The sequence below is a fragment of the Arachis hypogaea genome, chromosome 1, assembly GCF_003086295.3.
Source record: "Arachis hypogaea cultivar Tifrunner chromosome 1, arahy.Tifrunner.gnm2.J5K5, whole genome shotgun sequence".
In the NCBI taxonomy this organism is placed as follows: Eukaryota; Viridiplantae; Streptophyta; class Magnoliopsida; order Fabales; family Fabaceae; genus Arachis; species Arachis hypogaea.
The window spans coordinates 55840557-55860608 of record NC_092036.1 but is presented as its reverse complement, the minus strand read 5'-3'; the positions used below and the strand labels follow the sequence as shown (position 1 = coordinate 55860608).

At 39.7% G+C, this 20052-nt stretch overlaps 1 non-coding gene across 1 annotated transcript; it reads left to right on the top strand.

The window, feature by feature from the left end:
* Positions 1 to 19350: 19350 nt before the first annotated feature.
* Positions 19351 to 19454, top strand: LOC112711847 (small nucleolar RNA R71). The gene has a single exon (XR_003157612.1). It is a non-coding gene; the product is annotated as a small nucleolar RNA R71 (small nucleolar RNA).
* Positions 19455 to 20052: the final 598 nt, after the last annotated feature.

Genomic DNA, 20052 nt, shown 5'->3' with positions numbered 1-20052 from the left:
GTGCCTAAATGTACTTGCAATGTTAAATGTATATTTGTTATCTGCAGTACTTGTAACCTTCTTGTGCTTGCCTTTGTCTGTTTAGTTGTCTGTGAAAATGCATGATGGAGTTGGAGGTAAGGAGGAATGGCAGAATGAGATTTAGATTTAAGGTTAAATTAAGTTAGGTTTAAATATCCTTAGTAAACCACCTTTTATGGCTTCTGTTTAATACTTTAAGCTCTATAATCTGAGTGTCGGCGTTCTAGGATTACCTCTGGCATTCCCAGGACCTTATATATTATGTGTGTGGCACCTTTACCATACTGAGAACCTCCGGTTCTCATTCCATACTATGTTGTTGTTTCATATTGAGTGTATATTCTCCGACCAGTCTTGACTTCGCAGGCTGAGTCAGGAGCTTGTTATTCTGTATCTTTGGCACTCTATTCCTACTTCTGTTATCATATGTTTAATAGTTATGGTTTTTTTAGCACGCAGGTTAACTCGTTCCTTGAGCGTTGCACTTTTATTTTGCGATTTTGTTTCCTCTTTTCTTCTAGGCTCCTAGCATATTATAATTCTTCTGCTATTATATGTACTCATTTTATTTTAGAGGTCGTAATACCACACCAACTCTGTTTTACGGCTTAAGCGTAAAGCTTAGTGTGGTAGGGTGTTACATTATGGTATCAGAGCAGTTCGTTCCTATAGAGCCTAAAAGACGGACTAATTGTACTTCTGTGCATTCTCTGTATTTGTGTTTATGTGCTATTAGGATATCTGATTGATATATATGGCATAAATGTTTGTGAGCATGCATTTGGAACTTAAAGCAATGATCAACTTAATATCACTTGTTTGGTGTGTATAAGAACCAAATGTCGACTCGCGAACGCGGTCGCGGGCGAGGTAGAGGTAGGACAGGCACCGTTACTCCTGCCCCTATAGGGACTGATCCAGTAGACTTTATGGCTGCCCTGGGAAATATGGCTGCAGCTATGCAGGCGACAGCCGAGGCACTGGGTAATCAGATAAATCAGGGAAATCATGGGAACAATAATTATGAGGGCGGTCCAATGACACTTGCTATATTTCTGAAAGTTTGCCCTCCGACCTTCAGGAAAACCTCAAATCCCACTGATGCAGATAATTGAATTCAGGCTATGGAAAGGGCGTTGCAGGCTCAGCAGGTTCCTGAGGAGCAATGGGTGGAGTTTGGAACTTATCAGCTGTAAGGCGAGGCTCAGAATTGGTGGTAGGGAATACGACGTATCATGCAGGAAGATGATGCTAGGATAACCGAGAGGTTGGTTATCTAAGAATCATGTTTTGCTTGATTGTTCTGAGAAGTCAGTACAGTTTATGCCGGAAGGGTCAGAAGCATCGGTTGTGGTGAATAGTTACTATTTGAATTCTATGATAGTAAAATATTCTGAAACTGAATGACAGGGTATTATGTTATTAACTGTGGGAGTATCAGGTGATGATCAGAGTTTAAAGCAGATTCCGGTTGTATGTGAATTTCCAGATGTGTTTCCGGATGATATTAATGAATTTCCACCTAACCGGGAAGTGCAATTTGCAATTGAGTTGGTGCCTGGAGCCGGTCCGATTTCAATTACTCCTTATAGGATGTCACCTTTAGAAATGGCTGAACTGAAGGCTTAGTTGGAAGATCTGTTGGGTAAGTATTTTATCCGACCAAGTGTTTCTCCGTGGGGAGCGCCAGTGTTACTGGTAAAAAGAAGGATGGGAGTATGCAGCTATGTGTCGTTTATCGGCAATTGAATAAGATTACTGTAAAGAATAAATATTCATTGCCTAAAATCGATGACCTAATGGATCAGTTACAAGGTGCCGGTGTGTTTTCTAAGATTGACCTGCGATCTGGATATCATCAGATAAGGGTTAGAGACGAGGATATTCCAAAAACTGCTTTCTGAACCCGTTATGGTCATTATGAGTATACAGTGATGTCTTTTGGGTTAACTAATGCCCCGGTAGTATTTATGGATTATATGAACAGGATTTTTCGACCGTATTTGCACAAGTTTGTTATTGTCTTTATTGATGACATTCTTGTTTATTCTAAGTCTGAAGAGGAACATGCTGAACACTTGCAAACTGTGCTACAAATTCTGAGAGACAGGAAGTTGTATGCTAAGTTATCTAAATGCGAGTTCTGGAAGAGTGAGGTAAAGTTCTCGGCCACGTGGTAAGTAAGCAGGGAATAGCTGTGGATACTGCTAAGGTGGAAGCAGTGATGAATTGGGGGCGACCAACTTCAGTCACAGAGATAAGAAGTTTCCGAGGTTTGGCGGGGTATTATCACAGATTCATTAAGGGATTTTCACAGCTCACCTTACCTTTAACTAAATTGACTAGGAAGGATGCGCCTTTTATCTGGACTCCGGAATGTGAAGAGAGTTTTCAAGCATTGAAGCACAGGTTGACTACTGCACCTGTATTGGAATTACCTGAACCACGTGAACTATTTGAAGTGTATTGTGATGCATCTCTGAAAGGTTTGGGGTGCGTTTTGATGCAGCACCAAAATGTTGTAGCATACGCCTCACGGCAAGTAAGGCCACATGAAATGAACTATCCGACACATGATTTGGAACTTGCTGCTGTTGTGTTTGCTTTAAAAATTTGGAGGCATTATCTTTATGGCATTAAGTTTCATGTTTTCTCAGACCATAAGAGTTTGAAGTATCTTTTTTAGCAGAAAGAGTTGAATATGCGTTAGAGGAGGTGGATGGAGCTTCTGAAAGATTATGATTTTGAATTGAATTATCATCCAGGAAAAGCAAACATTGTGGCGGACGCCTTGAGTCGGAAATCTTTATATGCAGCTTGGATGATGCTATAGGAGGAAGAGTTACTGAAGGTATTTCAAGGTTTGAATTTGGGAATTAGAGAAGAATCTGGAATTTTGTGTTTGAGTCAGTTGCAGATTTCAAGTGATTTTAAATCAGAACTTCTGAAGGCTCATTGAGACAGTAAAGTGTTACGAAAGGTATTACCAGCAGTTGGACAGGGAAAACAGTAGATAGTGGTAGAAGATCAAGATGGTTTGTGGAGGTTTAAGAACTGGATAATTGTGCCAGATATCGGAGACCTGCGACAGAGTATTTTGAAAGAAGCTCATAAGAACGGGTTCTCAATTCATCCGGGGAGTACTAAAATGTATCAGGGTCTGAAAACGATGTTCTGGTGGCCAGGTATGAAGAATGATGTGGCATTGCATGTATCTAAATGTTTAACGTGTCAGAAGGTTAAAATTGAGCATCAGAGACCATCAGGAACTATTCAGCCTTTAGAGATTCCACAATGGAAATGGGAGGGTATCGCAATGGATTTTGTGATAGGTTTGCCTAGAACTCGGTCTGGTTGTGATGCTATTTGGGTGGTTGTGGAACGACTGACAAAATCAGCTCACTTTCTTCCTATCCGAATAAGTTGTACACTGGAAGAATTAGCTCGAATGTATATTAAAGAGATTGTCAGGTTGCATGGCGTACCTTCTATTATTATATCTGACAGAAATCCCCATTTTACATCAAGGTTCTGGGGAGCTTTTCAGCGTGCATTTGGGACTCAGCTAAGTTTGAGTACTACGTATCACCCTCAGACAGATGGTTAGTTAGAGAGAACTATTCAGACCTTGGAGGATATGCTAAGGGCTTATGTTTTGGACCAGCCAGCGAGCTGGGATCGATATATGCCATTAATAGAATTTGCTTATAATAATAGCTATAATGTGAGCATTGGAATGGCTCCATATGAGGCTCTGTATGGCAGGAAATGTCAATCTCTGTTGTGTTGGTATGAAACTGGAGAAAGGATTTTATTAGGGCCTGAGGTGATAGCTAAAACGACTGAGCAAATAAAGAAGATTCGTAGTCGAATGCTTATAGCCCAAAACCGCCAAAAGAGCTATGCTGATCAAAGGTGAAAGCCTTTGGAATTCGAAGAAGGAGAGCATGTTTTTTTCTGAAAGTTACACCAACCACTGGAGTAGAAAGAGCTATTAAGACTAAGAAACTGAATCCCCGTTATATTGAACCATTTGAGATCCTGAAAGGAATTGGGCCAGTAACTTATAGGATTGCCTTACCATCGTATCTTTCAAATTTGCACGATGAGTTTTATGTCTCACAGCTTCGGAGATATACCCCTGACGAAAGTCATATTTTGGAACCGGAACCGATTGAAGTGGGGGAAGATCAAATACCTCCAGTAATTCTGATAAGGAATGGTGACACCAACATTAAACAATTACACAAGAAAAGAATATTATTGGTAAGAGTAATGTGGAGTCGAGTTGGTATTAAGGAAGACACCTTGAAACTCGAATCAAATATACGGAAGGATTACCCACATCTCTTTTCAGATAACTACTAACTACATCTGAATTTTGAGTGCAAAATTCTTTATTAGGTGGGTAGGATGTAAACCACGGTTAAATTAGTAGATAATTATTCAATAAATTAGTTTTTAATAAGGAGAATTAGAAATGTGAATATTATATTAAATTAGGATAGAGCTCGTCGAAACGAGAAATTTGATACTAATTTTGAGGAAATCAGTCCAAGATTGGACCAAATGGGCCAAACCGGTTAAACCGGATCCAAACCGGGCCATTGGTCCAACCGGACCGACCTATTAAATGAACCCACGCATTGAATCTCCCTCATTTCAGCAACGTGACGCTGAAAGCTTGCGTCAAGGGGGAAGAAGAAAATGGTCCGAACCCTCGTTCCAAGTTCAAGGCGCCGTAACTTTCCGATCCGAGCACCGATCGCCGCACCGTTTGCGGCCACGCGTCCACCGCGTCGAGCTCTACGTTTCTACCGGAATAGTTTTATAGGTAAGCCCTTAAATATTCTTAGCTACTCTTTTCCCCCAATTTTTGAGTTTTGAGAAGGGGTATTGAATTTCTTTGATTTTTTATGTTTTAGGATCCAATTAGCTTGAGAAAAACGTGCACTCTTGCTTATGTGAAGCTTGGGTAAGGTGAGGATATGATAATTCTTTTTAATTTCATTGAATTTGAGCTTTGGATATTAAATTGGATATATATGTGTTATAAATGTGTATTAGGTTGTGAATAAATAATTGGAGCTTGAAATTGTGAATATTGGAACTTGGAGGAAGCTGATTAGTTGAGTTTTGAGGGGCTGCCTTGGTTTTGAATAAATAGCTTTGGTCGTTACGTGGAAATCGGCCAAGGTATGGTTTAGGTTTCTTGCATTTAATATATAATGTTCTGTGAAAACTTAGGCTAGATGACCATAGGATAAGTTGGAATGCAGGTGTATGTTTAATGTTTAGTAATTTGTCGATGAATATATTTGGTTGAAGTTTATTGGATAATTAGTTATTAATTTTGGATGGTGAATGTTGTTATGTTAATTTGGAGAGAATTATGGTTGAATGTTATTGTTGATGAACATGGTTGGTTTGGTGCTTGTTGATTAACTAAAAATTTGGTGAATTATTGATTTAAGGTATTTTGTGTTAGAAGCCTAGGATTAGGGAACTATGATCCTTAGTTGAATTTTGGTTGTTAGATTTGAATATCGTATGAGTATAATTGTCGATCTGAGGTAGATTTATTGTGGTGACTGTTATGATGATGAGGAAGGGTATGTTGAATTGAAAAGAAAGCAGGTTTGGACCCGAAAAGGGTGGCAAAGTCAGAGTTTTAGAGGAGATGCTGCCAAAATTTTATAAAAGTTAGAGATTTTGTTTATATAATTATCTAAAAAGATTTAGATTCAAAGGTTATATGGTTTGATTTAGAGTTATTAAGAAAATGAGTATGTTTTCAGTTTGAAGTTTGATTCTTAGAAAAGAATGAATTATGTTTTGAATTGGAACTATTGATGGACGGAATGAGAGGTGTGATAATGAAGGATAAGGATTGAATATGTTTAATGTATGATGATGAATGAGATGCAATTGAGAATGATGTGGATGTTGATGAATTATAATTGAATTATTTATATGGCTTATGAATTTGAATGATCTGAGATACGAGATTCCCTGGATAAAGTGCCGTGGCTTGCCACCACATGTACCAGGTAGAAAACTCGATACTCTATTGACCCTACGACGTAAGTGTGACCGGGCACTATATAAATTCCCGGGAATGTTACCCCCATTGAGCAATATTGATTATTGAGAAAAAGCTATGCATAGACTCTTGGGGATGCACGTCGGGGGACAGTCTAAGGACAATTCAGACTTGTCGGGTTGGCTGGATAACCGACAGATGAGCCTCATCAGCCATAGGACAGGCATGCATCATATGCATATTACTTGAATTACTTGCTTGTGTATTAACTGGGTGTGCCTAAATGTACTTGCAATGTTAAATGTATATTTGTTATCTGCAGTACTTGTAACCTTCTTGTGCTTGCCTTTGTCGGTTTAGTTGTCTGTGAAAATGCATGATGGAGTTGGAGGTAAGGAGGAATGGCAGAATGGGATTTAGATTTAAGGTTAAATTAAGTTAGGTTTAAATATCCTTAGTAAACCACCTTTTATGGCTTCTGTTTAATACTTTAAGCTCTATAATCTGAGTGTCGGCGTTCTAGGATTGCCTCTGGCATTCCCAGGACCTTATATATTATGTGTGTGGCACCTTTACCATACTGAGAACCTCCGGTTCTCATTCCATACTATGTTGTTGTTTCATATTGAGTGTATATTCTCCGACCAGTCTTGACTTCGCAGGCTGAGTCAGGAGCTTGTTATTCTGTATCTTTGGCACTCTATTCCTACTTCTGTTATCATATGTTTAATAGTTATGGTTTTTTTAGCACGCAGGTTAACCCGTTCCTTGAGCGTTGCACTTTTATTTTGCGATTTTGTTTCCTCTTTTCTTCTAGGCTCCTAGCATATTATAATTCTTCTGCTATTATATGTACTCATTTTATTTTAGAGGTCGTAATACCACACCAACTCTGTTTTACGGCTTAAGCGTAAAGCTTAGTGTGGTAGGGTGTTACATTATGGTATCAGAGCAGTTCGTTCCCATAGAGCCTAAAAGACGGACTAATTGTACCTCTGTGCATTCTCTGTATTTGTGTTTATGTGCTATTAGGATATCTGATTGATATATATGACATACACGTTTGTGAGCATGCATTTGGAACTTAAAGCATTAGACATGTGATATTGACACAGATCAACTTAATATCACTTGTTTGGTGTGTATAAGAACCAAATGTCGACTCGCGAACGCGGTCGCGGGCGAGGTAGAGGTAGGACAGGCACCGTTACTCCTGCCCCTATAGGGACTGATCCAGTAGACTTTATGGCTGCCCTGGGAAATATGGCTGCAGCTATGCAGGCGACAGCCGAGGCACTGGGTAATCAGATAAATCAGGGTAATCATGAGGGCGGTCCAATGACACTTGCTATATTTTTGAAAGTTTGCCCTCCGACCTTCAGGGAAACCTCAAATCCCACTGATGCAGATAATTGAATTCAGGCTATGGAAAGGGCGTTGCAGGCTCAGCAGGTTCCTGAGGAGCAATGGGTGGAGTTTGGAACTTATCAGCTGTAAGGCGAGGCTCAGAATTGGTGGTAGGGAATATGACGTATCATGCAGGAAGATGATGCTAGGATAACCGAGAGGTTGGTTATCTAAGAATCATGTTTTGCTTGATTGTTCTGAGAAGTCAGTACAGTTTATGCCAGAAGGGTCAGAAGCATCGGTTGTGGTGAATAGTTACTATTTGAATTCTATGATAGTAAAATATTCTGAAACTGAATGACAGGGTATTATGTTATTAACTGTGGGAGTATCAGGTGATGATCAGAGTTTAAAGCAGATTCCGGTTGTATGTGAATTTCCAGATGTGTTTCCGGATGATATTAATGAATTTCCACCTAACCGGGAAGTGCAATTTGCAATTGAGTTGGTGCCTGGAGCCGGTCCGATTTCAATTACTCCTTATAGGATGTCACCTTTAGAAATGGCTGAACTGAAGGCTTAGATGGAAGATCTGTTGGGTAAGTATTTTATCCGACCAAGTGTTTCTCCGTGGGGAGCGCCAGTGTTACTGGTAAAAAAGAAGGATGGGAGTATGCAGCTATGTGTCGTTTATCGGCAATTGAATAAGATTACTGTAAAGAATAAATATTCGTTGCCTAAAATCGATGACCTAATGGATCAGTTACAAGGTGCCGGTGTGTTTTCTAAGATTGACCTGCGATCTGGATATCATCAGATAAGGGTTAGGGACGAGGATATTCCAAAAACTGCTTTCAGAACCCGTTATGGTCATTATGAGTATACAGTGATGTCTTTCGGGTTAACTAATGCCCCGGCAGTATTTATGGATTATATGAACAGGATTTTTCGACCGTATTTGGACAAGTTTGTTATTGTCTTTATTGATGACATTCTTGTTTATTCTAAGTCTAAAGAGGAACATGCTGAACACTTGCAAACTGTGCTACAAATTCTGAGAGACAGGAAGTTGTATGCTAAGTTATCTAAATGCGAGTTCTGGAAGAGTGAGGTAAAGTTTCTCGGCCACGTGGTAAGTAAGCAGGGAATAGCTGTGGATCCTGCTAAGGTGGAAGCAGTGATGAATTGGGGCCGACCAACTTCAGTGACAGAGATAAGAAGTTTCTTAGGTTTGGCGGGGTATTATCGCAGATTCATTAAGGGATTTTCACAGCTCGCCTTACCTTTAACTAAATTGACTAGGAAGGATGCGCCTTTTATCTGGACTCCGGAATGTGAAGAGAGTTTTCAAGTATTGAAGCACAGGTTGACTACTGCACCTGTATTGGAATTACCTGAACCAAGTGAACTATTTGAAGTGTATTGTGATGCATCTCTGAAAGGTTTGGGGTGCGTTCTGATGCAGCACCAAAATGTTGTAGCATACGCCTCACGGCAAGTAAGGCCACATGAAATGAACTATCCGACACATGATTTGGAACTTGCTGCTGTTATGTTTGCTTTAAAAATTTGGAGGCATTATCTTTATGGCATTAAGTTTCATGTTTTCTCAGACCATAAGAGTTTGAAGTATCTTTTTTAGCAGAAAGAGTTGAATATGCATTAGAGGAGGTGGATGGAGCTTCTGAAAGATTATGATTTTGAATTGAATTATCATCCAGGAAAAGCAAACATTGTGGCGGACGCCTTGAGTCGGAAATCTTTATATGCAGCTTGGATGATGCTATAGGAGGAAGAGTTACTGAAGGCATTTCAAGGTTTGAATTTGGGAATTAGAGAAGAATCTGGAATTTTGTGTTTGAGTCAGTTGCAGATTTCAAGTGATTTTAAATCAGAACTTCTGAAGGCTCATTGAGACAGTAAAGTGTTACGAAAGGTATTACCAGCAGTTGGACAGGGAAAACAGTAGATAGTGGTAGAAGATCAAGATGGTTTGTGGAGGTTTAAGAACTGGATAATTGTGCCAGATATCGGAGACCTGCGACAGAGTATTTTGAAAGAAGCTCATAAGGGCGGGTTCTCAATTCATCCGGGGAGTACTAAAATGTATCAGGGTCTGAAAACGATGTTCTGGTGGCCAGGTATGAAGAATGATGTGGCATTGCATGTATCTAAATGTTTAACGTGTCAGAAGGTTAAAATTGAGCATCAGAGACCATCAGGAACTATTCAGCCTTTAGAGATTCCACAATGGAAATGGGAGGGTATCGCAATGGATTTTGTGATAGGTTTGCCTAGAACCCGGTCTGGTTGTGATGCTATTTGGGTGGTTGTGGATCGACTGACAAAATCAGCTCACTTTCTTCCTATCCGAATAAGTTGTACACTGGAAGAATTAGCTCGAATGTATATTAAAGAGATTGTCAGGTTGCATGGCGTACCTTCTATTATTATATCTGACAGAAATCCCCATTTTACATCAAGGTTCTGGGGAGCTTTTCAGCGTGCATTTGGGACTCAGCTAAGTTTGAGTACTACATATCACCCTCAGACAGATGGTTAGTTAGAGAGAACTATTCAGACCTTGGAGGATATGCGAAGGGCTTATGTTTTGGACCAGCCAGCGAGCTGGGATCGATATATGCCATTAATAGAATTTGCTTATAATAATAGCTATAATGTGAGCATTGGAATGGCTCCATATGAGGCTCTGTATGGCAGGAAATGTCAATCTCTGTTGTGTTGGTATGAAACTGGAGAAAGGATTTTATTAGGGCCTGAGGTGATAGCTAAAACGACTGAGCAAATAAAGAAGATTCGTAGTCGAATGCTTATAGCCCAAAACCGCCAAAAGAGCTATGCTGATCAAAGGTGAAAGCCTTTGGAATTCGAAGAAGGAGAGCATGTTTTTTTTTGAAAGTTACACCAACCACTGGAGTAGAAAGAGCTATTAAGACTAAGAAACTGAATCCCCGTTATATTGAACCATTTGAGATCCTGAAAGGAATTGGGCCAGTAACTTATAGGATTGCCTTACCATCGTATCTTTCAAATTTGCACGATGAGTTTTATGTCTCACAGCTTCGGAGATATACCCCTGACGAAAGTCATATTTTGGAACCGGAACCGATTCAAGTGGGGGAAGATCAAATACCTCCAGCAATTCTGATAAGGAATGGTGACACCAACATTAAACGATTACACAAGAAAAGAATATTATTGGTAAGAGTAATGTGGAGTCGAGTTGGTATTAAGGAACACACCTTGAAACTCGAATCAAATATACGGAAGGATTACCCACATCTCTTTTCAGATAACTACTAACTACATCTGAATTTTGAGTGCAAAATTCTTTATTAGGTGGGTAGGATGTAAACCACGGTTAAATTAGTAGATAATTATTCAATAAATTAGTTTTTAATAAGGAGAATTAGAAATGTGAATATTATATTAAATTAGGATAGAGCTCGTCGAAACGAGAATTTTGATACTAATTTTGAGGAAATCAGTCCAAGATTGGACCAAATGGGCCGAACCGGTTAAACCGGATCCAAACCGGGCCATTGGTCCAACCGGACCGACCTATTAAATGAACCCACACATTGCATCTCCCTCATTTCAGCAACGTGACGCTGAAAGCTTGCGTCAAGGGGGAAGAAGAAGAGGGTCCGAACCCTCGTTCCAAGTTCAAGGCGCCGTAACTTTCCGATCCGAGCTCCGATCGCCGCACCGTTTGCGGCCACGCGTCCACCGCGTCGAGCTCTACGTTTCTACCGGAATAGTTTTATAGGTAAGCCCTTAAATATTCTTAGCTACTCTTTTCCCCCAATTTTTGAGTTTTGAGAAGGGGTATTGAATTTCTTTGATTTTTTATGTTTTAGGATCCAATTAGCTTGAGAAAAACGTGCACTCTTGCTTATGTGAAGCTTGGGTAAGGTGAGGATATGATAATTCTTTTTAATTTCATTGAATTTGAGCTTTGGATATTAAATTGGATATATATGTGTTATAAATGTGTATTAGGTTGTGAATAAATAATTGGAGCTTGAAATTGTGAATATTGGAACTTGGAGGAAGCTGATTAGTTGAGTTTTGAGGGGCTGCCTTGGTTTTGAATAAATAGCTTTGGTCGTTACGTGGAAATCGGCCAAGGTATGGTTTAGGTTTCTTGTATTTAATATATAATGTTCTGTGAAAACTTAGGCTAGATGACCATAGGATAAGTTGGAATGCAGGTGTATGTTTAATGTTTAGTAATTTGTCGATGAATATATTTGGTTGAAGTTTATTGGATAATTAGTTATTAATTTTGGATGGTGAATGTTGTTATGTTAATTTGGAGAGAATTATGGTTGAATGTTATTGTTGATGAACATGGTTGGTTTGGTGCTTGTTGATTAACTAAAAATTTGGTGAATTATTGATTTAAGGTATTTTGTGTTAGACGCATAGGATTAGGGAACTATGATCCTTAGTTGAATTTTGGTTGTTAGATTTGAATATCGTATGAGTATAATTGTCGATTTGAGGTAGATTTATTGTGGTGACTGTTATGATGATGAGGAAGGGTATGTTGAATTGAAAAGAAAGCAGGTTTGGACCCGAAAAGGGTGGCAAAGTCAGAGTTTTAGAGGAGATGCTGCCAAAATTTTATGAAAATTAGAGATTTTGTTTATATGATTATCTAAAAAGATTTAGATTCAAAGGTTATATGGTTTGATTTAGTGTTATTAAGAAAATGAGTATGTTTTCAGTTTGAAGTTTGATTCTTAGAAAAGAATGAATTATGTTTTGAATTGGAACTATTGATGGACGGAATGAGAGGTGTGATAATGAAGGATAAGCATTGAATATGTTTAATGTATGATGATGAATGAGATGCAATTGAGAATGATGTGGATGTTGATGAATTATAATTGAATCATTTATATGGCTTATGAATTTGAATGATCTGAGATACGAGATTCCCTGGATAAAGTGCCGTGGCTTGCCACCACGTGTACCAGGTAGAAAACTCGATACTCTGTTGACCCTACGACGTAAGTGTGACCGGGCACTATATAAATTCCCGGGAATGTTACCCCCATTGAGCAATATTGATTATTGAGAAAAAGTTATGCATAGACTCTTGGGGATGCACGTCGGGGGACAGTCTAAGGACAATTCAGACTTGTCGGGTTGGCTGAATAACCGACAGATGTGCCTCATCAGCCATAGGACAGGCATGCATCATATGCATATTACTTGAATTACTTGCTTGTGTATTAACTGGGTGTGCCTAAATGTACTTGCCATGTTAAATGTATATTTGTTATCTGCAGTACTTGTAACCTTCTTGTGCTTGCCTTTGTCTATTGGTGGACGAAATTGTGATTGCCCTCTTTGTATTTGCATGAGATTTATTTAATGGCTCTTTGGCATATGTGATCACAACTACGTTCAACTTAACCAGCAAGTGTACTGGGTCATCCAAGTAATACCTTACGTGAGTAAGGGGTCGATCCCATAGAGATTGTTGGTATGAAGCAAGCTATGGTTACCTTGTAAATCTCAGTTAGGCAGATTAAAAGGTTTTGGGTTTCGAAAATTAATAATAAAAAGAAAATAAAAGGTATAGAAATACTTATGTAAATTAATAGTGGGAATTTCAGATAAGTGTATGGAGATGCTGTGCTCCTCTTGAATCTCAACTTTCCTATTACAGTCATCCAATCCTTCATACTCCTTTCCATGGCAAGCTGTATGTAGGGCATCACCGTTGTCAATGTCTACATCCCATCCTCTGAGTGAAAACGTTCCTATGCTCTGTCACAGCACGGCTAATCATCTGTCGGTTCTCAATCAGGTTGGAGTAGAATCCCTTGATTCTTTTGCGTTTGTCATCACGCCCAGCCTTCAGGAGTTTGAAGCTCGTCACAGTCATTCAATCCTAAAATCCTACTTGGAATACCACAGACAAGGTTTAGACGTTCCGGATCCTCATGAATGCCGCCATCTATCTAGCTTATACCACGAAGATTCTGTTGGGGAATCTAAGAGATATGCGCCTGGCCTAGAGTAGAACGAAAGTGGTTGTCAGTCACGCACGTTCATAGGTGAGAATGATGATGAGTATCACGGATCATCACATTCATCAAAGTTAAGTGTAACGTATATCTTGGAATAAGAATAGAAGATAATTGAATAGAAAGTAATAGTAATTGTATTGAAACTTGAGGTACAGCAGAGCTCCACACCCTTAATCTATGGTGTGCAGAAACTCCACTGTTGAAAATACATAAGTAAAAGGTTTAGGCATGGCCGAATAGCCAGCCCCCTGAATGATCAAGAGACCGAATGATCAAAGACTACAGAGTCAAAAGATTAAACTATCAAAAGATGTCTAATACAATAGTAACTTATCCTATTTATACTAGACTAGCTACTAGGGTTTACATGAGTAAGTAATTGATGCATAAATCCACTTCCGGGGCCCACTTGGTGTATGCTTGGGCTGAGCTTGATCTATCCACGAGCTGAGGCTTTTCTTGGAGTTGAACTCCAAGTTATAACGTGTTTTGGGCGTTCAACTCCAGATCATGACATGTTTCTGGCGTTTAAATCCAGATAGTAGCATGTACTTGGCGTTCAACGCCAAGTTATGTCATCAATTTCCAAATAAAGTATAGACTATTATATATTTCTGGAAAGCTCTGGATGTCTACTTTCCAATGCCGTTAAGAGCGCGCCATTTGGAGTTCTGTAGCTCCAGAAAATCCATTTCGAGTGCAGGGAGGTCAGATTCCAATAGCATCAGCAGTCCTTTTGTCAGCCTTTTTCAGAGTTTTGCTCAAGTCCCTCAATTTCAGCCAGAAATTATCTGAAATCATAGAAAAACACACAAACTCATAGTAAAGTCCAGAAATGTGAATTTAACATAAAAACTAATGAAAACATCCCTAAAAGTAGCTTGAACTTACTAAAAACTACCTAAAAACAATGCCAAAAAGCGTATAAATTATCCGCTCATCACAACACCAAACTTAAATTGTTGCTTGTCCCCAAGCAACTAAAAATCAATTAGGATAAAAAGAAGAGAATATACTATAAATTCCAAAATATCAATGAATATTAATTTAATTAAATGAGCGGGACTTGTAGCTTTTTACTTCTGAACAGTTTTGGCATCTCACTTTTTCCTTTGAAGTTTAGAATGATTGGCTTCTTTAGGAACTTAGAATTTCGGATAGTGTTATTGACTTTCCTAGTTAAGCATGTTGATTCTTTAACACAGCTACTTATGAGTCTTGGCCGTGGCCCTAAGCATTTTATTTTCCAGTATTACCACCGGATACACAAATGCCACAGACACATGACTGGGTGAACCTTTTCAGATTGTGACTCAGCTTTGCTAGAGTCCCCAGTTAGTGGTGTCCAGAACTCTTAAGCACACTCTTTTGCTTTGGATCACGACTTTAACCATTCAGTCTCAAGCTTTTCACTTGGACCTTCATGACACAAGCACATGGTTAGGGACAGCTTGATTTAGCCGCTTAGGCCTGGATTTTATTTCCTTGGGCCCTCCTATCCATTGATGCTCAAAGCCTTGGATCCTTTTTACCCTTGCCTTTTGGTTTTAAGGGCTATTGGCTTTTTCTGCTTGCTTTTTCTTTTTCTTTCTATCTTTTTTTTCGCCATTTTTTTTTCGCAAGCTTTCTTTTTCACTACTTTTTCTTGCTTCAAGAATCAATTTCATGATTTTTCAGATCATCAATAACATTTCTCTTTGTTCATCATTCTTTCAAGAGCCAACAGTTTTAACATTCATAAACAACAATATCAAAAGACATATGCACTGTTCAATCATTCATTCAGAAGACAAAAAGTATTGTCACCACATCAATATAATTAAACTAAATTCAAGGATAATTTCGAAATTCATGTACTTCTTGTTCTTTTGAATTAAAACATTTTTCATTTAAGAGAGGTGAAGGATTAATGGAATTTATTCATAGCTTTAAGACATAGTTACTACATACTAATGATCATGAAATAAAGACACAAAACATAGATAAACACAACATTCAAAACCGAAAATAGAAAGAAATAAAGAACAAGGAATGAATCCACCTTTAGTGGCGTCTTCTTCTTGAAGGACCAACAATGTCCTTAAGCTCTTCTATGTCCCTTCCTTGCCTTTGTTGCTCCTCCCTCATTGCTCTTTGATCTTCTCTTATTTCATGGAGAATGATGGAGTGCTCATGATGTTCCACCCTTAATTGTTCCACATTGTGGCTCAAATCTTCTAAGGAGGTGTTGAGTTGCTCCCAATAGTTGTTAGGAGGAAAGTGCATCCCTTGAGGTATCTCAGGGATTTGTTGATGATGAGCTTCCTCATGCATCTCTTGAGAACCGTGAATGGTCTCTCTTGCTTGCTCCATCCTCTTCTTGGTGATGGGCTTATCCTCTTCAATGGGGATATCTCCTTCTATGATAACTCCAGCTGAGTAACACAGATGGCAAATAAGGTGAGGAAAAGCTAGCCTTGCCATGGTGGAGGACTTGTCGGCTATTTTGTAGAATTCATTGAAGATGACCTCATGAACTTCTACTTCCTCTCCAATCATGATGCTATGAATCATGATGGCCCGATCCACAGTAACTTCAGATCGGTTGCTAGTGGGAATGATGGAGCATTGAATGAACTCCAACCATCCTCTAGCCACAGGCTTGAGGTCCAGTCTTCTTAGTTGAACTGGCTTGCCTTTGGAGTCTATTCTCAATTGGGCTCCTTCCACACATATGTCCATTAGGACTTGGTCCAACCTTTGATTGAAGTTGACCCTTCTAGTGTAGGGGCGTTCATCTCCTTGCATCATGGGCAAGTGAAACGCCAACCTCACATTTTTCGGACTAAAATCTAAGTATTTCCGCCGAACCATTGTGAGATAGTTCTTTGGATTCAGGTTCATACTTTGATCATGGTTCCTAGTGATCCATGCATTGGCATAGAACTCTTAAACCATTAGGATTCTGACTTGTTGCATGGGGTTGGTTAAGACTTCCCAACCTCTTCTTCGGATCTCATGTCGGATCTCCGGATACTCATTCTTCTTGAACTTGAAAGGGACCTCAGGGATCACCTTCTTCTTTGCCACAACATCATAGAAGTGGTCTTGATGGCTCTTGGAGATGAATCTTTCCATCTTCCATGACTCAGAGGGGGAAGCTTTTGTCTTCCCTTTTCCTTTTCCGGCCATGGGTGCCATTGATGGTGATGGAAAAAATAAAAAACTTATGCTTTTACCACACCAAACTTAAAATATTGCTCGTCCTCGAGCAAGAGAAGAAAGAAGAGAAGAAGAAGAAGAAGAAAATATGGAAGAGAGGGAGAGATGTAGGTTCAGCCAAAAGGAAGAAGAGGGGGTTGTGTTGTGTGAAAATTAAGGAGAATGGAAGGGTATATATAGGGAGAGGGGGTAGTGTGTATTCGGCCATTTAGGGTGGGAATGGGTGGGAAAATGGTTTTGAATTTTTGAAGGTAGGTGGGGTTTATGGGGAAGAGTGGATGCATGTGAGTGGTGAAGGAGGTGATTGGGAAGAGAAATTGAGGTGATTGGTGAAGAGTGTTGGGAAGTGTGACATGGGGAATACAAATCACAAAAATAGGATTAAGAGGTAAGGTGGGAATATAGTAGGTGGGGATCCTATGGGGTCCACAGATCCTGAGGTGATCCTGTGGGGTCCACAGATCCTGAGGTGTCAAGGAATTCCATCCCTGCACCAAATAGGCATGTAAAATGCCTTTGCACACCATTCTGGCATTTAAACGCCCATTGGTGCACGTTCTGGGCGTTCAACGCCCATGTAAAGCATGTTTCTGGCATTGAACGCCAGTTTCATGCTTGTTACTGGCATTCAGCGCCAGCTTTTCTTCTCTAGGCACATTCCTGGCGTTCAGTGTCAGAATGTTGCTTGTTTCTGGTGTTCAGCGCCAGAATGATGCTCTGTTCTGGCGTTGAACGCCGGCCAGATGCATCTTACTGGCGTTGAACGCCAGCCTGTGCGTCCTCCAGGGTGGAAATTTTTTCTTTTGCTATTTTTGATTCTGTTTTTAATTTTTATGATTTTTTCATGACTCCTCATGATCATGTACCTAATAAAACACAAAATAACAATAAAATAAAAATTAGATAAATAAAATTAGGTTGCCTCCCAACAAGCGCTTCTTTAATGTCAATAGCTTGACAGTGGCTCTCATGGAGCCACTAGGTGATCAGGTCAATGTTGTATAGTCCCAACACCAAACTTAGAGTTTGGATATGGGATCTTAACACCAAACTTAGAGTTTAGTTGTGGCCTCACAACACCAAACTTAGAGTTTGACTGTGGGGGATCTTCTTGACTCTGAACTGAGAGAAGCTCTTCATGCTTACTCTCTTTTGTCACAGAGGGATGGCCATGTGCCTTAAACACAAGGTAGTCCCCATTCAATTGAAGGACTAATTCACCTCTGTTGAAATCTATCACAGCTTCTGCTGTGGCTAGGAAAGGTCTTCCAAGGATGATGCATTCATCCTCTTCCTTCCTAGTGTCTAAGATTATGAAATCAGTAGGGATGTAAAGGCCTTCAACCTTTACTAACACGTCCTCTACTATTCCATAAGCTTGTCTTAATGACTTGTCTGCCAATTGTAATGAGAACAAGGCAGGTTGTACCTCAATGATCCCTAGCTTCTCCATTACAGAGAGTGGCATAAGATTTATCCCTGACCCCAGATCACATAGAGCCTTTTCAAAGCTCATGGTGCCTATGGTACAAGGTATTAAGAACTTGCCAGGATCTTGTTTCTTTTGAGGTAGAGTTTTCTGAATCCAAGTATCTAGTTCACTAATGAGCAAGGGAGGTTCACTTTCCCAAGTCTCATTACCAAACAACTTGGCATTCAGCTTCATGATAGCTCCTAAATATTGAGCAATTTGCTCTCCAGTCACATCTTCATCCTCTTCAGAGGAAGAATAGTCTTCAGAGCTCATGAATGGCAGAAGGAGATTTAATAGAATCTCTATGGTCTCTGTATGAGCCTCAGATTCCTCTGGATCCTTAATAGGAAACTCCTTCTTGCTTGAAGGACGTCCGAGGAGGTATTCCTCACTAGGATTTTCGTCCTCCTCCTCCCTGGTGCATTCGGCCACATTGATCACATCAATGGCCTTGCACTCTCCTTTTGGATTCTCTTCTGTATTGCTTGGGAGAATACTGGGATGAGTTTCAATGACTTTCTTACTCAGTTGGCCCACTTGTGCCTCCAGATTTCTGATGGAGGATCTTGTTTCATTCATGAAACTGAAAGTGGCCTTTGACAGATCAGAGACTAGATTGGCTAAATTAGAAGTGTTTTGTTCAGAATTCTCTGTCTATTGCTGAGAAGATGATGGATATGGCTTGCTATTGTTCAGCCTATTGCGTCCACCATTTGTTAAAGCCTTGTTGAGGCTTTTGTTGATCCTTCCATGAGAAATTTGGATGATTTCTCCATGATGAGTTATAGGTGTTTCCATAAGGTTCACCCATGTAATTAACCTCTGCCATGGCAGGGTTCTCAGGATCATAAGCTTCTTCAGAAGCTGCCTCTTTAGTACTGTTGGATGCATTTTGCCATCCATTCAGACTTTGAGAGATCATGTTGTCTTGCTGAGTCAACACTTTGTTCTGAGCCAATATGACATTCAGAGTATCAATTTCAAGAACTCCTTTCTTCTGAGGTATCCCATTATTAACGGAATTCCTCTCAGAAGTGTACATGAATTGGTTGTTTGCAACCATGTCAATGAGCTCTTGAGCCTCTTCAGGCGTTTTCTTTAGGTGAATAGATCCACCTGCAGAATGGTCCAATGACATTTTCAAAAATTCAGATAGACCATAATAGAATATATCTAATATGGTCCATTCTAAAAACATGTCAGATGGACATCTTTTGGTCAGCTGCTTGTATCTTTCCCATGCTTCATAGAGGGATTCACCATCTTTTTGTTTGAAGGTTTGAACATCCACTCTTAGCTTGCTCAGCTTTTGAGGAGGAAAGAATTCATCCAAGAAGGCAGTGACCAGCTTATCCCAGGAGTCCAGGCTATCCTTAGGTTGTGAATCCAACAATATTCTAGCTCTGTCTCTTACGGCAAAAGGGAAAAGCATGAGTCTGTAGACTTCAGGATCAACTCCATTCGTCTTTACAGTCTCACAGATCTACAAGAACTCAGTTAAAAACTGATAAGGATCTTCAGATGGAAGTCCATAAAACTTGCAGTTTTGTTGCATTAAGGCAACTAGCTGAGGTTTCAGCTCAAAGTTATTGGCTCCAATGGCAGGAATGGAGATGCTTCTTCCATCAAACTTGGATGTTGGCTTTGTGAAGTCACCAAGCATTCTCCTTGCATTATTATTATTTTCGGCTGCCATCTCCTTCTCTTGTTCTAATATTTCTGAAAGGTTACCTTTAGATTGTTGTAACTTAGCTTCTCTTAATTTTCTCTTCAGAATCCTTTCAGGTTCTGGATCAATTTCAACAAGAGTGCCTTTATCCTTGTTCCTGCTCATATGAAAGAGAAGAAAACAAGAAAAGAAAGAGGAATCCTCTATGTCACAGTATAGAGATTCCCTT